At 40.4% G+C, this 19,688-nt stretch overlaps 1 pseudogene; it reads right to left on the bottom strand.

The window, feature by feature from the left end:
* Window positions 1-336: 336 nt before the first annotated feature.
* On the bottom strand, window positions 337-19,208 carry LOC100503973 (annotated as a pseudogene).
* Between the last annotated feature and the right edge of the window lie 480 nt (window positions 19,209-19,688).

Genomic DNA, 19,688 nt, shown 5'->3' with positions numbered 1-19,688 from the left:
GTAGACAAGTTTCTCTGACGGTGTGGAATAGTGTCTGAATTGAGAAAATACAAATTTAGTTATTTAGACACAGATATGGGGGCTAGAGAGATCCTCAGCGGTTAGGAGCACTGACTGATCTTCCAAAGGTCCTGAGTTCAAATCTCAGCAACCACATGGTGTCTCATAGCCATCTGTAGTGAGAACTGATGCCCTCTTCTGGTGTATCTGAAGACAGCTATAGTGTACTTACTTATAATAAATAAATAAATCTTTTTAAAAAGACACAGAAATGCTTATACATTTCTATATCATTCCAAACATTGTACTAACATAGATGAAGTACTGATTATGTTTCTACCTATCAATTTCTGTCTTAGTTCCTGGTGGTGATGCATCCCTTGGTCCATTTCTTCCTCTTCAACCATGGTATCTTTCTGATTCATGAAACATCCATGACTGGATGGTACTAGATCTCAATGAACAGTCATAATGATCTCTCTGTGACCAGATGTTACAAGCACTCCATGAATGATTATTATGACCTCTCCATGTCTGGTTGTCACGGCCTCTCTGTGACTGGATGTTATGATCTCTCCATGACTGGTTGTTATGAGCTCTCCATGACTAGTTGTTTTGAGCTTTCCCTGCATGACCATGATAAGCTCTCCCTGAGTGGTCATGATGAAATGTGCTGTCATAATAAGATGAGCTAACTATGTATGGTTATCATGAGCTCTCCCTCTTTGGACTTGATTATCTCTCTCTGTATTGCCAGGATGAGCTATCCTTGAGTGGCTGGGAAGAACTCTCACTGTATGCTTAAGATGAAATCTATCTGAATGGCCATGTTGAAGCCTAACTGTATGGTTATGAAGTGGTCTACCTGAGTAGTTATGAAGTAGTCTGAGAGTTCATGGTGCAGTCTATCTGAGTGGTCATGATATGGTCTACCTGATTACTCATGGTATGGTCTACTTGAATTATCATGAGTTTGTCTACCTGAGTGGTATTGACATGGTGTACCTAAGTAGTCATGATGTGGTCTACCTGAGAGGTCATGAAGTGGGCTGAGTGGTCAAGATGTGGTCTAACTGGTAGGTCATGGTATGGTATATCTGAGTGGTCATGGTGTAGTATATCTGAGCAGTCATGGTGTGGTATACCTGAGAGGTCATGAAGTGGTCTACCTGAAAGTTCATGGTGTGGTCTGAGAGGTCATGGTATGGTCTACCTGAGAGGTCAGGATATGGTCTAACTGCTTACTCATAATATGGCATACTTGAATTATCATGTGGTTGTCTACCTGATAGGTCATGAAGTGGTTTAACTGGGAGGTCCTGGTGTGGCATTCCTGAGAGGTCAGGATGTGGTCTAACTGAGAGTTCATGATGCAGTCTATCTGAGAGGTCATGATACATTCTATCTGGGAGGTTAATGGTGTAGTCTAACTAATAGGACATGATATGGTCTATCTGAGAAGTCATAGTGTACTATATCTGAATGGTTATGAAGTGGACTTTCTGAGAGGTCATGGTGTGGTCTATCTGTATAGCTATTAGTTCTACCTGAGTAGACATGAGATCTATCTGAGTGAATAGGAGCTCTCCTGAATCAGCTATGTGATCTTCTGGAATAGTGGCCATGATATCTGCCAATGTGGTGGTCATGAGATTGGGAGAGGCCATGTAATCACCTGAAGAAAAATTGGTTTCTTTCTAATTTTAGCTGTCTCTCTTCTGATTGATTTCCATTGCTCCTTGTTCATCTGTCTCTGTTGACTTGTCTTGTCTGCAAAGGATCCCAGTTATATAATATAAATAAGACAGTTGATGATTTATTTAAGCCATAAGTGTATATTTTAAACCCCTCCTTCTTTTCTTACTTCCTCTATTCCTCCCCTCCTTTGATTTTTTGAGAAGTTCTCATTAAAATGTTTAGGTTAGACTGAAACATGTGATTCTCATGAAGTTTGGAATTATAGGCTTGTAACACCACGTCAGCTTCTCAAGACTATTTCTGTCAGTGATTTTCTCATAGAATGAATGACAATACTTTTTATGTACTAGTTTATGGAACTAACCTATAGACCATTTCACTTTCACAAGGATAATTATATGAATGTAACATAAAAATAATGAAAATTAGGTGTCTTGTGCATTTTACCAACTAAACCATTTGGCATCCTAATTAAGAAAAAAGAGATATTTTGGGTGGAGCTTGTAGAATTTTATGACAACCAGTAACTTACTACATATTCAATTGTGATCTTGAACTTTTAAACTCCCCCTTCATCCTCTTCAACACTAGGATTAAAGACACTTGCCACTACAAATGGTACAATATGGTAATGAGGATTGAACTCAGGGTTTCATGCACGCTAGCTAAGTACCCTACCAAATGAGCTACATCTACATTTAAGAATGTTCTGTAATACAACTCCTTAAGATCAAATAAAATATTCCAAATTATTCTCTCACCACTGGTCATTAAAAATTTATATTTGAATGTAAACAAATACTTAATTCTAGGGAGAAAAACTAAGTGAGTGGAAAAAAATGCTATAAAGGTAGCAAAAAGTTGGCTTGGTACAATTGAAATAAATGGATCTGGTAATAACTTAGCTTTATTTTCATTCTTTTCAGCTCTTAAACCAGAGAGGCAGATTAGTGAATCACTCAAAAGGAGACAGTAAACACTTTGACAAGTGTCTATGATAATCCATAAGAGTAAGTGACTAACATTATACGGACAGTACTAAAAAATCTAGCTTTAAACTAGTATATGTTGCTTAGCAAGCAAAATACCCCTATATTTGGCATTACCATGCCCTGCTAAAACACTTCTAAATGGTCAAAGTAACTGACATTAGGAAGAAAGTGCTAGCACAGAGAATATTATAAATGCAAAACTTGAATATAATTATAAACTAATCATATTTATGTAAGGAATATTTTCTGGGCTGGGATTGTAGCACAGTTGTCCAGTACATACTCAGGATGAAAAGGGCAATGGTTCTCATAAGAAATTATTTACATCAAATCAGGTAGTACAAGATTCATAAACTTAAGGAACTAAATTCTAATTTTCTTATAATAGTGAAAACTATTGTGTATTTTATCCATGATATGTGTGGGTGTGTATTCTGTGGTGTGCATGCAGAAGTCAGAAGCCAACGTTGCATGAACCTACTTTCTCCACCAACTTCTACAAGGATCCCAGAGATCCAACTTAATTAGTTAGGCATATGTGGCAAGAACCTCTCAAAACATTTTTATATTGTCAGGGTGTAATAGCTCTTGCCTATAAACCTAGCACTTGTCTCATTGCTACCAGAAATTTGGTTGCATGCAAGGTTCACTATCACCACTTTGGTTTTCTTTACTTTTCTCAGTGATGCAATTCTTGAATGGTTCAAAACTATTTGCAATGCATAGATGATTTCAATTTCAATATATTTTACAATATTTTCAGTTGGGAGTATCTTGGACAACAGCAAAAGTGAACACATTTTTTTCTTTCTAAATTTATCAACTATACCCTAAACTTTGGCCTGGGGATGTAGTTAAATTGGTAGAGTCCTTGTCTATCATACATATCTCCCTTGGCTGGAGCCTAAGCACTCCATAAAACTAGGGGTAGTGGTACAGTGTCTGTAATTCCAGAAGATGGAAAGGAGAGAATCTGGAGTTAATGTCATCACTACATAGGCAGTCTGGCTTCCATGAAATATCATTTCAAACCAACAAAGATAAAAATCAAAAACCCGTTAAGGAGCCTAGGATGGTTCTCAGTGGTAGAACACTTGCTTAGTGAGTGTAAAGTCCTGGGTCCAATCCATGAAAATAAACAAATAAAACAAACAAACAAAGGAAAACCTAAACCTAAACCAAATCAAACCAAACCAAAATTAGTATCAAAAATCTCATCCTGCAAGTTCTAGACCACTTTCTGTCAAACTCACTTGTTCCAGTCAGAAGGAAGTATTTCATCTCTGCACCAAAGAATGGAGACTGTGCTTAAAATTGTAACCTATTCCTTCACAAAATAATGTTCCCAGAATTGCCTCTATGTGTGTGTGTGTGTGTGTGTGTGTGAGAGAGAGAGAGAGAGAGAGAGAGAGAGAGAGAGAGAGAGAGAGAGAGAGAGAGAGAAAGGGTGAGAGCACATACTTATGAGCTTCAAGGAGGTTGAGTGAAGGTGTCATCAGGTGTCCTGCTCTTACTTTCCAAATTCCTCCCTTGAGATAGGGCGTCTTACAGTACTTCGAGCTAAGTCACAGCTAGTCAGATCCTATCTCCATTCTAAGAACACTGGGATTACAGATGTACCCTTGACCAAGACCAAGCTCTGCTTTTTGTATGGGTTCCAGGTCCTCATTCTTCTTTTGCATGTGCTCTTACCCTGTAGGCAATTTTCCTGTTCAAACACTGTTTAATACCAGATGCCTATATAATAGCTTAAAATGCCCTATCCCATTCCCACTCTCCCTCCCTCTATGAGGGTGCTCATCTACCCACCTGAGCACTCCCTTCTTCCTGCTCTGGCATTTCCTTACACCAGAGCAATGAACACCCTCAGGCCCAAAGACTTCTCATTCTTCTCTGCCTCATATGTGACCAGCAACATGGGTTCCTCCATGTGTATTCTTTGCTTGGTGGTCTACTTCCCGGGAGCTATGGGGGTGGGGGTGGTGGAGTCTGGCCTGTTGACACTGTTACTCCATCCATGGGGCTGCAAAACCCCCTCAGCTCCTTCAATGTCTTCTCCAACTCCTCCATCATGGAACCCCAAACTCAGTCCAATGGCTGGCTGTGAGCATCTACCCTACCTCTGTATCAGTCAGGCTCTGGCACAGCCTTTCTGGAGATAGCCATTTCAAGTTAACATCAGCAAACACTTCCCAGCATCCAAGCTGCCTTGGATGCAAGCTGCTTTTCCAGGTGGTTGGCGGTGCTGAGGATAAAACTCAGTACTTTGTGCATGCTCATCAAGCACTCTGCAAACTAAGCTGCACCCTACTTCTGAACAAACACAGTTTACAAATGCAGGCCTTTGACTGTTCTCCTGTTTTTATTTTATTTTATTTTATTTTTATTATTCCTTTTATGCATTTACGTTTCAAATAATATCCCCTTCCCTGTTACCCCTCCACAAACTCCACCTCCCCATTCTCCCACTCTCCTTTGACTTGATGAGGGTGCTCCTCCACATACTCACCCACTCCCACCTCACAGATCTAGCTTCCCACTACACTGGGGCATCAAGCCTCCACAGGACCAATGGCCTCCCTTCCCATTGATATCAGATAAGCCCACCCTCTGCTACATATGTACCTAGTGTCATGGATCCTACAACTGCTGTCCCCAAATCACCATAGCCACAGCATCCAAAGGAGCACAGAATTGGATTGGCAAGATGTTGTTTCACAAGCCATACTACGGTCATTTAAAAAGAAAATCAAAAGCAAAACCAAAGAACCCTGTTTTTTAAAATGTATGTTTTGCACATCGTTGAGACCAGGTATCACTTTGCGGTTCAGATTTTACTCAAAATTATATAAACCTGTTTCACCTGCCCCAGTCTTCTGGCTACAGGGTGAGCCTCCACGTCCAGTCTTTTATGAAGAGCCTGAAAACAATCTGTCTGTGGACCTGGAGTAGGAAACTGAGGGTCTTGTGAATACAACATTCAGATCTACATCCACTATGCTCCATTACTGGAGGGGGATTATAAGCATGTACCATTATATTGAATGCAGGTATTTATCTGTGTTAGGCATGTAAAGTACAAGGATAACTACATTTCCAGGTGTGTGCTCTCCATTTTTATACAGGAATGATCCCATACAACATTTATTAAAAACTCAAGCAAAGAAATTTTAGACTGAGGACCCTCGTTACCTTGTAAATTCTATTAATACTTTTATCTGGAGCATTAATTTTGTGAGAGCATTATTCAACAATTACAAAATATTAATACAAGACAAGTTTTCTACACACTGAATCACAACTGAGAAGGTACTTCATATAGTGGACACACTAAAGAATGTGACAGAGGAGATGGGGGAAAATTCATGAATCTCTGCTCCAGTACATGGGAGACCCTGGGTTTCATCACCTATGATGGGTGGAGACAAGTTAAGTGACAGGTTTCTCTCACTCTCTGAGATTCATGCTATACTTATTTCCAGAAGCCTTAAAAATGGGGATTGTACAGATTTCCTTAGTGGCTTTCTTAACTAGATAATTAGAAATTTAAGAAGAGAGCATTGTTCATTGCTCAAATATTAGAGTGCCAAGTGTTAAATTAATAGTGTACACTCCATAAATATTTTTGAGACTATAGTTGAGGACATCTGTTATGCTGTCTTGTTAATGCAAGAGAATACCACAGAACTCTGAAACAGGACTTTTTTGTTTTACTGTCCAAAAGATACACTTGGTAAACAGAGAGCCACAATTTTAGGCATGTGTTTGCTTTTAAATCCAATTCTGGTATATTTAACACCTTTTACCTTAAGTAACATTTATAATGTACTTTGGGATATTACTAATAATGGCAAGTATAAGAATGACATCTTGGACCTTTTATATATTTATTTTGTAAGTATTTGTATGTGCATATCTATGTGGTCATGTACTTGCATGTGTGTTCTGGAAAGCATTGTATGGATTTTGATACCAGGGACCTGTAGTTAGATAGCCATGTTTTGGATCTCTTGGCCCCAGAACCCAGTAGCAGAAAAAAAAGGGGGGGGGAACTGGGGTTGAAGCGTGCTCAATAGGCAGTCTGAAAGGAAAGATATTTTCTAAACGAAAAAACAAAAACAAAAACAAAACAAAACAAAACAAAACAAAAAAAACAGTTACTACCTCTTCATCTATCCATATCCTCCCAAAGGCCCAACTTTAGACTCTCATATTGGTTTGGTACACCGCAAAGAATATAAGACTGAAAGTTCTGCCATTAGTTAAGGAAATTAATACGCTAATATGGCAGACCAGAAAGTGACCCTTTATTCTCTTCCTCCTCAAACAACTTCTAATAATGTTTCCTAAGAACAATCAAGGAAACCAAGGAAATTAATGCTCACTTCTTCTGTCACTTGAAATATAAATATTTAAAATTTTACTTTTAGGCACATGGCTTTAGAGACAAGATTACTCTGCTCCCAGGGGGCATTTTCACAAAGTTCAACCGCTGGGCTGGAAAACCTGGAAGAACTTCATCATGCCACAAGCTTTTCTACTAGCTCCTTAAATGTATTCTCTGTTGTATACTAGGGAAATCCTGATCATTACTAACGGGCTCTAAATAATACTGTTCACACTAATTTCAATTTGTTTTATTTCTTTTCATTTTGATTTCTCAGTTCATCTTTTTGGTTATTTTGCCTCCATTTTGCCTGTGACTCAAGTGTGTACCTGATGCCTGTGCAGTCCAGAAGATGGCCATGTGATGGGAATCAATCCATGTTGTTTGAGGAAACAGCCCACCCAATGTTCTTAACTATATGGTGTCAGAGGTGAGAAAAAATAGAATTGAAAGAAAGATGAAATTTCAAGACCTGTAAGTCATATAAAGTACTCAGAAATTGTTGGTTGTTTGTGAGTCTAGAGGCTGCCTGGGGCTGAGAAAAAGGAAAAACAAACCCAGGTATGCCCTGTAGTTAAAACATTACTGGGAATAGCTTAACCTTAAAGATAAAGAGGAATGTGAGGACATAACAGGGCTATCTAAACTGAGTCAACAACTCACAGAACTCTGACACCCTGCACATACATGTAATTTTTCTGCTGATGTTTGAATAAGACAATAGTGTGTCACTATGCTCAATTCCACACCCCTAAGCCCCTTACCCCATAAAAACTCCTAGCTTTCAAGCCTCGTGGCTGACATCCTTATCTCCTGTGTGGGATGCATGTGAGTTTGGAGCTCCATAATTAAACTACCTCGTCTAATTACATCAAGATGGCCCTTCGTGATTTTTTTTGGGGTGCACACCATATAGGGTATTGAGTAGGGGATTCCCCACTATGTTCTATCATTTGAAGGTCCCACCGAGATCTGCGTGACACCAAGGAACCCTGAAAGACCCCTTGGAGGTACGCTTGTTTGTGTGCGTCTTGTATGTTGTCTGTTGTCTAAGTGTCTAAGTGTGGCACCACTGAATTTGTGTGTTGGTTTTTCAGTTCTGAGATTGTGGGTTTGAGTCCCACCTTGTGTCTTGGTTTTTCAGTTCTGGTATTCTGTATTCTGGCAGCTGCCACTGTGGACTCTGAGGGCCTACTGGCTGTGGAGGAAGACATTCTAAGGCTCCTTAGGCTGCATCCTTGGAAGACATTTCAAGGGTGACCCTGGAGGAAGTGCCCAGGGTGAGGGACAGTCAGAAAGGTCTGACTGTCATCTGACAGAGTAAGAAAAATAAGGTGCTTTTTCTGCCAGAAATGGAGTCGATGTGGAATCTGACCCCCATCAGGAAGTCAGGTTTGGCTGGTTGTACAAGTCCAGGCATGGACAAGTGTGCTTAGATATATTGGTGTTTTTTCTTTGTTGCTGTTTTGTTTTTGTTTGTGGTTTTTGTCATGGGACATGGACACTGTACATAGGAGATAAAGTGGAATCCCTTCCTGCAGGTCTGTTTGTATGTCTGTGTATCTGTCTGATTTGTTCACTTGTGTGTCCTCCATTATACCACCTTCTGATTCTGTTTTGCTTTTGTTTTGTCTGGTTTCAAGTCTGGTTTTGGTCCCAAGGGGTTGACTAATTATCTTGGTTTTCTTTTAGGCCAGTCTCAGGTTCTGGGGGCCTTCCCATGGAGAGAGGTCCATGTGGGTTGGTTGCAGTGACAGTGAGACATGCCAAAACGCTGGAGGATGCTCTGGTGTCAAGCTGGGAAGTTGGATCTGAAACAGTCCTTCTCAACCCAGCAGCAGCTAGGGTTCAGTATATGCCTGGAACAGATAGTGTCAGGCTATCTCTGGAAACTGAGTGTGAGACGCCCTGTATTGGTCTTGCTTGTGTTTGTCATTTCTGTGGTACTGTGATTCTATGGTGGTTGCTTGAAAATGGTTTCTGTGTGTGTATTGTGTGTCTCTTTGTGTTCGGACGTGGACTAACAACTGACGACTGTTTTGAGTTATGCCCTCTGAAATAAGCCTAAGAATCCTGTCAGATACCTATGCTGACCACTTCCTTTCAGATCCTCAGGTGCCCTGCCTCCCACTCCAACTCCAGGGAGCAGCCAGCAGGTCACTGTGGTCCTGCCCATGGACCTGGAGCCTAGGGAGAAATAAGATCAGGAAACTCAGAGAAAAAGAGTGGTGGTCCCTGAGAAGTCAGTGGCCCTGGATATTGTGGCTGCCGAAGGGGAGATAGAGGAGGCTGTGGGAGTGGCCAGCCAAGTGCGCCACGGGTTCCCTGGCTGCTTCTCATTCCCCTGTCCCCTGTATCCCGTCTCTTGTTAAAAGAAAAAGTGCTTTCACTTTGAGAGATGGGTGGCCTGGTACAGCCAGCTGTGAGAGCTGTGCTCCCTTCCCTGCCCTACATGTTTTCTCTTCTAGGGAATCCCCGCCCTGAGCTGCTGGCAGTGAGTCTGTTCCAAGCTCCAGTGAGGGAGGAATCTGCCCACTTGGGGTTTCTGTTCAAGGTAAGGAGCACCTGCGAATCTAACTGCCAGGCTCTGATGGGGGTCTCATCTCTATAGGACTAAAAAGTGACCCAACAATCTGACCAAGCTAATAGGAAGTTACAGAAGTTAAGAGAAGGACAGGGTAAGTCGGTAAGAAAGTGCAGAGGAGGAGAAAGGAAGGAAGGATAGAGGTCTGCAAAGAAGTGAGCTAAGAGCAAAGCTTCAGCATACTCAGGAGAGATGGATGACAGTGGCAAATAGAGAGCTTAACAGTGAAGAAAAGTAAAAATAGAGATGAAGGAGATTAGAGAAGTCTGAGATGAGAAAGATACTCTAAATGAATAAATATTTAGAGGAAGAACCAGTAAATAAGAGTCAGACAAGAAGAAGAGTTAAGGAAACATGAGGCTGACAAAGACAGAGACCAGAGACAGAATCAGAGATGTGCTGTGAGACAGAAAGATTAACCAGGGTAGAAGAGAACTATGAAAGAAGATAAGTGACAGGATAAAGATATGATAATTAGATAACATCCAAAGGAAACAAAGACAAAGAGGAGGAACAAAAGATATATACATATATATATATATATATATATATATATATATATATATATATATAGAGAGAGAGAGAGAGAGAGAGAGATAAAACATTATATGAGATCTCCGTTACAGTTAGGAAACAGGAGCAAAGAGAGGTAAATGACAAAGACTAGAACCTAGCAGGGTGGCACATGCTAATAATGCTAACACTTAGAAATGATCTGTAAGAAACAGGAAGCCAGAGAATTAAAAAGAGAAAAGAGAAATGAAATTCTGGCCACAAAAGTCAGGGAAAATAGAAAACTTAGATAGTACCTGGCAACAAAAGAAAGCTTTTGGCTAAAGATCAATGTGTTTACTGTAAAGAAAATGGCACTGGGTGAGAGACTGCCCCAACAAAAAGAAGAGGAGCCCCCCTCATGTCCAAACCCTTCACCTGTTCGTGGCTAAAAGTAAAGAGATAGCAAAAGGGGTGCTAACACAGAAGCTGAGTCCTTAGAAGAGGCCGGTGGCCTACCTGTGGAAGCAGCTAGAATACAGACTGTGTTTCCTATTCCCCCACCGACCAGTGCAAAACAAGTTAGAAAAGTTCCTGGGCACTGCAGGCTTTTGCAGATTGTGGATTTCAGGTTTTGCTGAATTAAAGAGATAAACAGCCCTTCATATAGAGAAATAAGGAACAACAGGCCTTGGATGCCATTAAGACTGACTTAAAGTTGTTCCCAGCTTTGGGACTCCTAGATGTGACTGAGAACAAAGCTATTGCTAAAGAGGTTCTTACTCAGAGATTGGGACACTGGAAAAGACCTGTGGCATACTTGTAAGAAATTAGACCCGGTGGCTGTAGAATGACCTGCTTGTCTGCACATAGTGGCTTCTGGTCAACGACGCAGATAAATTGACTCTGAGGCAAAACTTGGCACATGCCCTAGAAAGTGTGGTTCAGTCCCCCTGACCGATGGCTGACTAAAGCTCTTAAAAACATTATCCAACCGTTCTCCTGAATGACGGACAGATTATCAGTGCTTTTTGTTGACTGAACGAGTGACCTTCACTACACTACTGGCTGAGACTTCACCTACTCATCACTGTGATGACATTCTGGCAAAAGAAACTGATACTCGAAATGATCTGAAGGATCAGATCAGCCTTGGCCTGAGAGTTTGAGCTGGTACATGGATGGCAGTAGCCTCGAGGTTGAAGGTAAGCAGAAGGCTGGGACAACAGCTCAGTGGTAGACAGAAAGCTGAACTTGTGGCTTTGATACAAGCTCTATAAATGGTAAAAGAGGAGTCTACACTGACAGCAGGTATGCTTTTGCCACTGTACAGAGCAATATACAGACAAAGAGGGCTGTTGACATCTGCAGAGAAAGGCCTAAGTTGCTGTGGCTAAAAGAAATCAGATGGCAGATCAAACCACCAAACAGGTATGCCAAAGAGCAATGATCCTGGCAGTCTGAAGACTATCAAGTTATAGACAAATTAAGACTGGTAAAAGAAACCCTGTATAGAATAGTAGAAACTGGAGAAAGAAAACTAGTCCTACCATGGGAAGACAGACCCGACATCTACTGAGAGTTAGACTTTACTGAGAAAAATATGTGTATGAATACCTTCTGGTTTTTGTGAACATTCTCAAGATGGATAGAAGCTTTTCCCTGTAAAAATGAGACTGTTCAGATAGTCATCAAGATTATTAAAGAAAAATTTTCCAAGGTTCGGAGTGCCAAATGCAATAGTGTCAGATAATGGCCCTGTCTTTGTTGCCCAGGTAAGTCAGGATGTGGCCAAGTATTTAGAGGTCAAATGAAAATTACATTGTGTGTACAGACCTCAGAGCTCAGGACAGATAGAAAGAATGAATAGAACTCTAAAAGAGTTCTTGACAAAATTAATCATGGAGACTGGTACAGACGTGGTGCTCCTTCCCCTTGCCCTATTTGGAACTCGAAATACTCCATCTTGATTCAGCCTTACTCTTTTTGAGATCCTTTATGGGACTTCCATGCCCATCACTGTCTTAAATGATGTGTTTAAACCCATGTTGTTATAATAATTATCTGTATGATAACTTAAAAGGTGGTGCAGAAAGTAGTCTGGTCACAACTAGCTACAGCAAATGAGCCGGGTTCCCCAAAGACATCTCACCAGTTCTAGCCAGAGATCTGATCTATGTATATCTACATCATGCACAGACCCTCAAGCCTCGCTAGAAGGGCCCCTGCCAAGTCCTCTTTACTATTCCTTCATATTCTATTTTTGTTACAACTTATGGTCCTCCAGCATCAGTACCAACCTATAGTTAAGATAGAAAAAGAATATGATTTCTATTCTCCACATAGAGAAATAGACTTCTGAAATTCTAAGATTAGAATTACTTAGTAGAAGAAGAGGGGAATGAAAGAAAGATGAAATTTCAAGACCTGTAAGTCATTTAAAGTACTCAGAAATTGCTGGTTGTTTGTGAGCCTGGGGCTGAGAAAAAGAAAAAGAAAAACAAACCATACATGTAATTTTTTGCTGATGTTTGAATAAGGCAATAGTGTGTCCTATGCTGAATTCCACACCCCTAAGTCCCTTACCCCATAAAAACCCCTAGCTTTCGAACCTCATGGCCGACATCCATTATCTCCTGTGTGGGATGCATGTTGGTCCAGAGCTCCATAATTAAACTACCTCGTGTAATTACATCAGGTCAGTCTATTCATGATTCTTTGGGTGCACGCCTAATCGGGAATTGAGTGGGGGGTTTCCCCACAAGGTTCTATCAGAATATTACTCAGGGGTTCCTAGAGGAGGATAGAATGCAGACTATGGTTTTATAATTGGAAAGGGCAACTAAGCCCAAATCCAAAAGAATTTTTAAACTTATGTACTTCCCATTCAAATTGGAAGGAAATTATACATTTGAAGTACATGTTTTATCTACATTTTTGAAGTATTCCTGTCTGGTCATGAACTTATGCTGTAGCTGAAGAGTCCATGTAAATAACTCTTATCTTCTTGACCTACCCTCATTACATTTTCTTACCTACACATATTCGAGGATATTATTAGGTTTCCAGTACATTATCCTGGGCATCAAACTCAGATTCTCATGCTTGCACGCATGCACTATGTCCCAGAACTCAGCCTAGCCAGCAGTCATTTAATGTTCCAGTGGATTACATGAGCATGGTATTGTACTTTTAAAAAATCAGCTTGTCTATTTTGAAGAGTACTCCAGGTAGGACTGTGTATATGTAAAATCCCAGCACTGTTAAAAGCAGAAGTAGGGGGGATTTACTGTCATCCTCAACCACAATGGGTGTCTCCAGCCAGCAGGCTTTAAAGGAAACACTTTCTTAAAAGCCAAACCAAACAAATGAAAATATCACATCCCCGAATGATCATCACCTGCAGATTTTATCTACAATTTCATGTCTTAAACTGCAGAAGCAGAAGGATTGCATTGGAGGCCAGGCTCAGTAAATACTGGATTTTAGGACAGCCTTTTGACTACAGTATTGTTTCAGGACAGGTTGGCCCTACACTATGAAGTTTCACATAAAAAATCAAGAGGTGAATAAACAAAGTAATGAATACACAAACACATGAACAAATGCAGCACAATTTCAACTGAAAGGTCATTAAATTGTAATAGGATAAGTTTTCTTTGCTCTCAAACTCTCACTTTGCCCCTTCTTAGAATTGGGAACAAAACACCCATGATAGGAGTTACAGAGACAAAGTTTGGAGCTGTGATGAAAGGAAAGGCCATCTAGACACTGCCACATCTGGGTATCCACCACATAATCAGCCTCCAAACGCTGACACCACTGCATACAGTAGCAAGATTTTGCTGAAAGGACCCAGATATAGCTGTCTCTTGTGAGACTATGCCGCGGCCTAGCAAACACAAAAGTGGGTGCTCACAGTCAGCTATTGGATGGATCACAGGGCCCACAATGGTGGAGCTAGAGAAAGTACCCAAGGAGCTAAAGGGATCTGCAACCCTCTAGGTGGAACAACATTATGAACTAACCAGTACCCTGGAACTCTTGACTCTAGCTGCATATGTATCAAAAGATGGCCTAGTTAGCCATCACCGGAAAGAGAGGCTTATTGGACTTACAAACTTTATATGCCCCAGTACAGGGGAAGGCCAGGGCCAAAAAGTAGGTGTGGGTTGGAAGGGTAGTGGGGGGGGGGGAGGGTATGGGGGACTTTTGGGACTGCATTGGAAATGTAAATGAGGAAAATAACTAATAAAAATAATAAAAAGAGAAAATATCTAATAAAAATAAATAAATAAAAATAAAAAAATAAAAAAATTTAAAAAAGAGAGACTTTTCCTGAAAGCTCTAGAATAAAAAGAAGCAAAAACATGCAATAGGTTTAGATGGCAAAAAATAGTCAAACTCATGGTTGAAATAATCAATTAGACACAAAGAGAACAAAACAAATACTCAGGAAAATCAAGAGCTGGGTGATTTGTTTTTTGTTTGTAATTAATTTATTTTTTTTATAAAATCAACATGATAGATAAATCCTTAATCAAACTCACTAAAAGGCACTGAAGCAGTATCCAAATTAACAAAATCAGAAATGAAATGGGAGGCATAACAACAGAAAATGAGGGAATTAAAAATTCATTCAAAAGCATGTACTTGACAAAACTGGAAAATCTGAATGAAATGGCTGGTTTTCTAGACAGATACCATGTACCAAAGTTAAATCAAGATTAGGTAACCGGACTAAGCTACCAAACACAGAAACACATGAAGGGACCCATGGCTCCAGCTGCATATGTAGCAGAGGATGGCCTTCTCAGGCACCAGTGGGAGGAGAGGACCTTGGTCCTGTGAATATATCCTCCATTGTAGGGGAATTTTAGGTCAGGGAGTTAGGAGTGGGTGTAGGAACACCCTCATAGAAGTAGGGACAGGGAGGATGGGATAGGGGGTTTCCGGAAAGGGGGGGCACTGAAAGGGGATAACATTTGAAATGTAAATAAAGAAAATATTCTATAATAAAAAGGGTTAGTTAAACCATCTAAACAGTTCCATAATTCCCCAAGGAAATAGAAGCAGTCATTAAGAACCTCCCAACCAATAAAAGCCCAGGGCCAGATGGTTTTAGTAGAGAATTCTATAAGACTTTAGCGAAGAGCTCAATGAAATCTTGTTTCTTTTGATTTGCATTTCCCTGATGCTTAATTATGTTGAACATTTTTTCAGGTGCTCTCAGTCCTTCGGTATTCCTCAGTTGAGAATTCTTTGTTTAGCTCTGTACCCCATTTTTAAATGGGGTTATTTGATTTTCTGGAGTCCAGCTTCACAAAAGAAGTCACTTGATATGCACTCAGGAATTGTACAGACTAGTGATTGTTACTCTGTTCTGGGTCTCTGCAGTGGAGTTGGAATGTTCCAGAGAGCATCCACTCCTTTATCATGGGTTGTAGAGGGAGAATATATGTGCAGCTCAGTTGAGCAGTGTCCAACTGAGCTGTAGAGTGTGAGCAGTGGAGAAACTTATTGATGGACATGGGACCACTTGTCATTGAAGCTACTCTTTATTACTCTAAATGGGAAGTCAGGCAGGTCCACTCTTGACGCCTACCACAGACTGAGACTGACACTGGAAAAAAAAAGTATCTTCATAGTTTGGCTCAAATTTAGGGAGTAAAAATTATCTCAATTTTCTTTTGTCTCTAGCACCTTTAGGGTGTATAGAAAAGACAACAAGATTTGGGGAAATGGCTCAATTGGCCAAGTACTTGCCAGTAAGTGTAAGGATCCAAGTTGCACCCAGCGCCCCATTAAGATAAGCCATGATGTGTGGCTGTAAGCCTGAAGAGCCCAGGTCCTTTATGGCAGAGGGGTTTTCCATCTTATCTTTTTCCTCCACCCCAACTCCTGCCTTGGAAATACGGTTTTTTTTGTTTGTTTGTTTTGTTTTGTTTTTTTGTTTTTTCTTGATCAGCCATTCTAGCTTTTTCTGCAATTTGAAGTCTGTAATCGATTACTTGAGGACAGAAGATCCTCAAAATCCTCTGGACGTTCTTCTGAACGTTGCTATCACCTAATATCAGTAGTGTCTAATTTCAAATGCTTAATGTGTGTGTGGAGAGATGGCTGACAAACCTGAAGCTTGGTGGTAGATGGGAGAACTTACCCATGTATGATGTGTGAGTCATGTGTTCAGTCACCAGCACCTTTGGTGGGACACACAGGTGTAGCTTTAAAATGTTTGTGGAGTTTCCACTCCACAGGGAGCAGACAGCTAAGCTCAGTAAGAAGATGACATTTCCAAATACAGTTGTATTGCAGATGACACTGCTCCTTCACAGGACGACTTATAATATTCACCTGGTATGTCATTTGATGTAGCTTGCCTTCAGTAAAGGCAATGTAGTCTTTGGAAGAGCAAAGTGGGCCCAGATAAACAATATTGAGGTTCAAAAACAAGTTTTCAAGTACGTGTGTTTTTCTTCAGAGCTGGGACCGAATCACAGACCTCACTGATGGGTAGCAAGCACTCTGCCATCTTACAATATTAGTAACAACAAAAATCAAGCAACATGCACCGCCCCCAGACTCTATTATAATTATCTTAAAAAGCAGTTCATCTAAGTTAGGGCCAGGCTAATTTTTTTTTTTTTTTGGACGTTGAATGCTGCCTTCTGCTGGCTGTCATGGAGGAGGGCACCCTTTCAGACACAACGAAACCAAAAACCCACACAGCCTCAGAGGTGAAAGCCAGATTCAACATAATTTTACCCATAAAAATGATTGCTCCTTTTACAATGTAAGTAAAATATGATTCTTTTAAAATGTGTAAAATATAGAAAAAGTGAATATGGAAAAGTATAAATTTCCTATCACCTTAGCCCAACACTTTGGTGATTTTTGTGTTTGCCCATTCCCCTCTTTCATGTTCCCTTTTCCCCTGTGTGTGTGTGTGTGTGTGTGTGTGTGTGTGTGTGTGTGTGAGTGAGTGTGTGTGTGTATGTATTGTTAGCTTATTTGTTTATTTTGATTTAGAGCTTTGTATATAGCTGAGGCTGACCTTGAAACTGACCTTTCCCTGTCTCTGCTTCAGAGTACTGGGTTAACAGGGGGACATTACCACTACCAGCCACCCAGTCTGTAATGTGTATATTGATTCATGTATTGGATTGAAACATGTTTTCCTTTATCCAAGGCTGCCTTAGACCTTTCTAGTTAGCCTTGAACTTCTGACCCTACAGGTTCTACTTTGAGAATGCTGGGATTTCAGGGGTGTGCCACCATATCCAGTTTACCCAGGCTCACCCATGTGGGCATCCAAGCAATTTAACTCAAATTTGAATCTCCAAACTTTACCTGTTACTCCCATTTTGAGGTGCTGTGCATGAAATTCAGTGGCACAGCATGCTGAGCAAGCACCTTGCCATTGAGCTCCAGCCTCTCTCTCTTGTTTCTATCATACAATATTTGGATTTGTATTCCAAACTCTGTTTTTATGCGAGCATTAGTTGCATTTAACAAACAGTTATTGAAAATTTTCTATATGCTAAGCATTTTATTATGCAACAGGTATAAAACAATGGAAGGCTGGAGATGTGACTCATTTGGTGATGTTAGAGCCCTTTGCCTAGAGGGCACTGGACCCCTTATTAGATTTCCAACCATAAAAATCAAAAATAAGGATGCAGGGATGGTTCAACAGAGGAAAATTTATCAAAGTAACCCACTATATAAACAAACTTAAAAAATCGCATGATCATCTCAGTAGATGCTTACAAGGTACTTCATTCTTAAGCCCAGCATTTTTTCTAGGTTTTAGGACCAAACCCCTAACTTTTCTTGCTGATCATGGTATCACATAGCTGTAAGCACTCATGAGGTAGAGGAAGGTGGATTGCCCCAAGTTTCTGATCTCATAGCACGTTTGAAGCCCAGCAGACACACATAGGGAAAAATGCCTATCAAAGCAAAAGCAAACTCCACTGTGAATGTAGAAATGAGCAGAAGAGCACTTGACACCTTAGCTCACAACTTCCTGCAACTCCAGCTCGAAGGAACTCAACACTCCTCCGTGGCCTCTGTGGCTTTCTGTACCCACATTCTCATATCCACATGCACAAACATAATTCCAAATAAAACCATTCTTTTTCATAGGAATTCAAAGCATTGAGAGAGAGGAAGGACACAGAGCCCCACATAGACTATAACTTCAACCGTCTCAGTCAATATTCTCAGTTGCTAATCATAATCATTACAGTGTATCACCTGAGAGATTAGGGTTTTTTTTTAAATGTGGGTTTCTGGGTCCTGTAATTGGAGTCTCTTATTCAAGAGTTATTAAGTGATGCCTGGGATTTTTCAAGTTCCCAGTTGATGCTGTCAATACTGCTCTGAGGATCAACCTTGAAACATTAGGTCCAGGTGAGAGAAGCATAGTGAATCACATCACTGTTTCTTTGTTCACACTCTAACAAATGGAAGAAAGCTTGGCTCTTTGAAGTGCTTAACACTATAATTTATATTCCCTTGCTTCTGTTATTCAAGGCAAATAAGGAGTGACTTGTGAGTGATGTGGCTGAGGTTTAATCACTCATGGCAAGCAATTCTGCATTCTCAGTCTATTTACATATGAGAAAATATACACTTTTTAGAAGTAGAGCAGTTTGTTAAACAGTTCAGTCTTCCAGTGCTGCAATTTATTATACTATATAGCATTCTACAGGTGTACCATTTGGTCTAGTTCTCTTCTAGAAAATTACCATATAGAATGAGCTAAGCATATATTGTAAATATATACTACATGGAACTTCTCTATGAACATAATTTAGCAAAATCTCTCTGGAAACTGCTTAGCAGTCCAGCAATGGGAAAGTGCATACATACAATGGAGAAATTGATTGTGACCAGAAAAGAAGGGTGAAAGTAGAGACATCAAGTAAGAGGTATTGTTCTTCTCATCCTTCCTCACTGCTCCCACATCCTGTGAGGCCACAAGGCTCACAAGTTGTGCACTGTACATGGGCGTGTCATTGGGAACAGATTGTAAATTTGTGGCACCCATTTTCTTGCTCAGTGATGCCACTCATGTTTGATGCTCTCTTGCCCCAGGAACAGATTTTATTTGTGGGAAATAGATGCATTGTAATGTGGATCCAAGTACTCTAGGGACCAAAATATAAGAGAACATTATGCCACAAAACTGGAAGAGCTGTACAGATTGCAGATACCAACTATAACCTTACTAGAGAAAATGGAGTCAGTACCAGGCTGGTGTCTGCCAAACTGCTGGAACATAGACATAGGGCAATAGCTATGACATAGTTAAGGAAAAGTTCCCATTACTTCTGGGTTTGCTTAAACACTTAGTTTTATTATCTTTGAATTATGGTTTAAATTCCAAATATGTTAATCCCCTCCCTTTCATAACAGAGCAAACATTTTTGTTTTATAAGTCAGAATGGTAAAGGACAGCTTTTGAAGATGTGTTTTGTGGATGGCTGTTGGATGTCATGATGCAGGTCAACAAGCTTGAGCCATAGCT

The sequence above is a fragment of the Mus musculus genome, chromosome X (assembly GCF_000001635.26).
Source record: "Mus musculus strain C57BL/6J chromosome X, GRCm38.p6 C57BL/6J".
Lineage (NCBI taxonomy): Eukaryota > Metazoa > Chordata > Mammalia > Rodentia > Muridae > Mus > Mus musculus.
The sequence above is the reverse complement of the archived record's forward strand: the minus strand, read 5'-3'. Positions and strand labels throughout refer to the sequence as shown.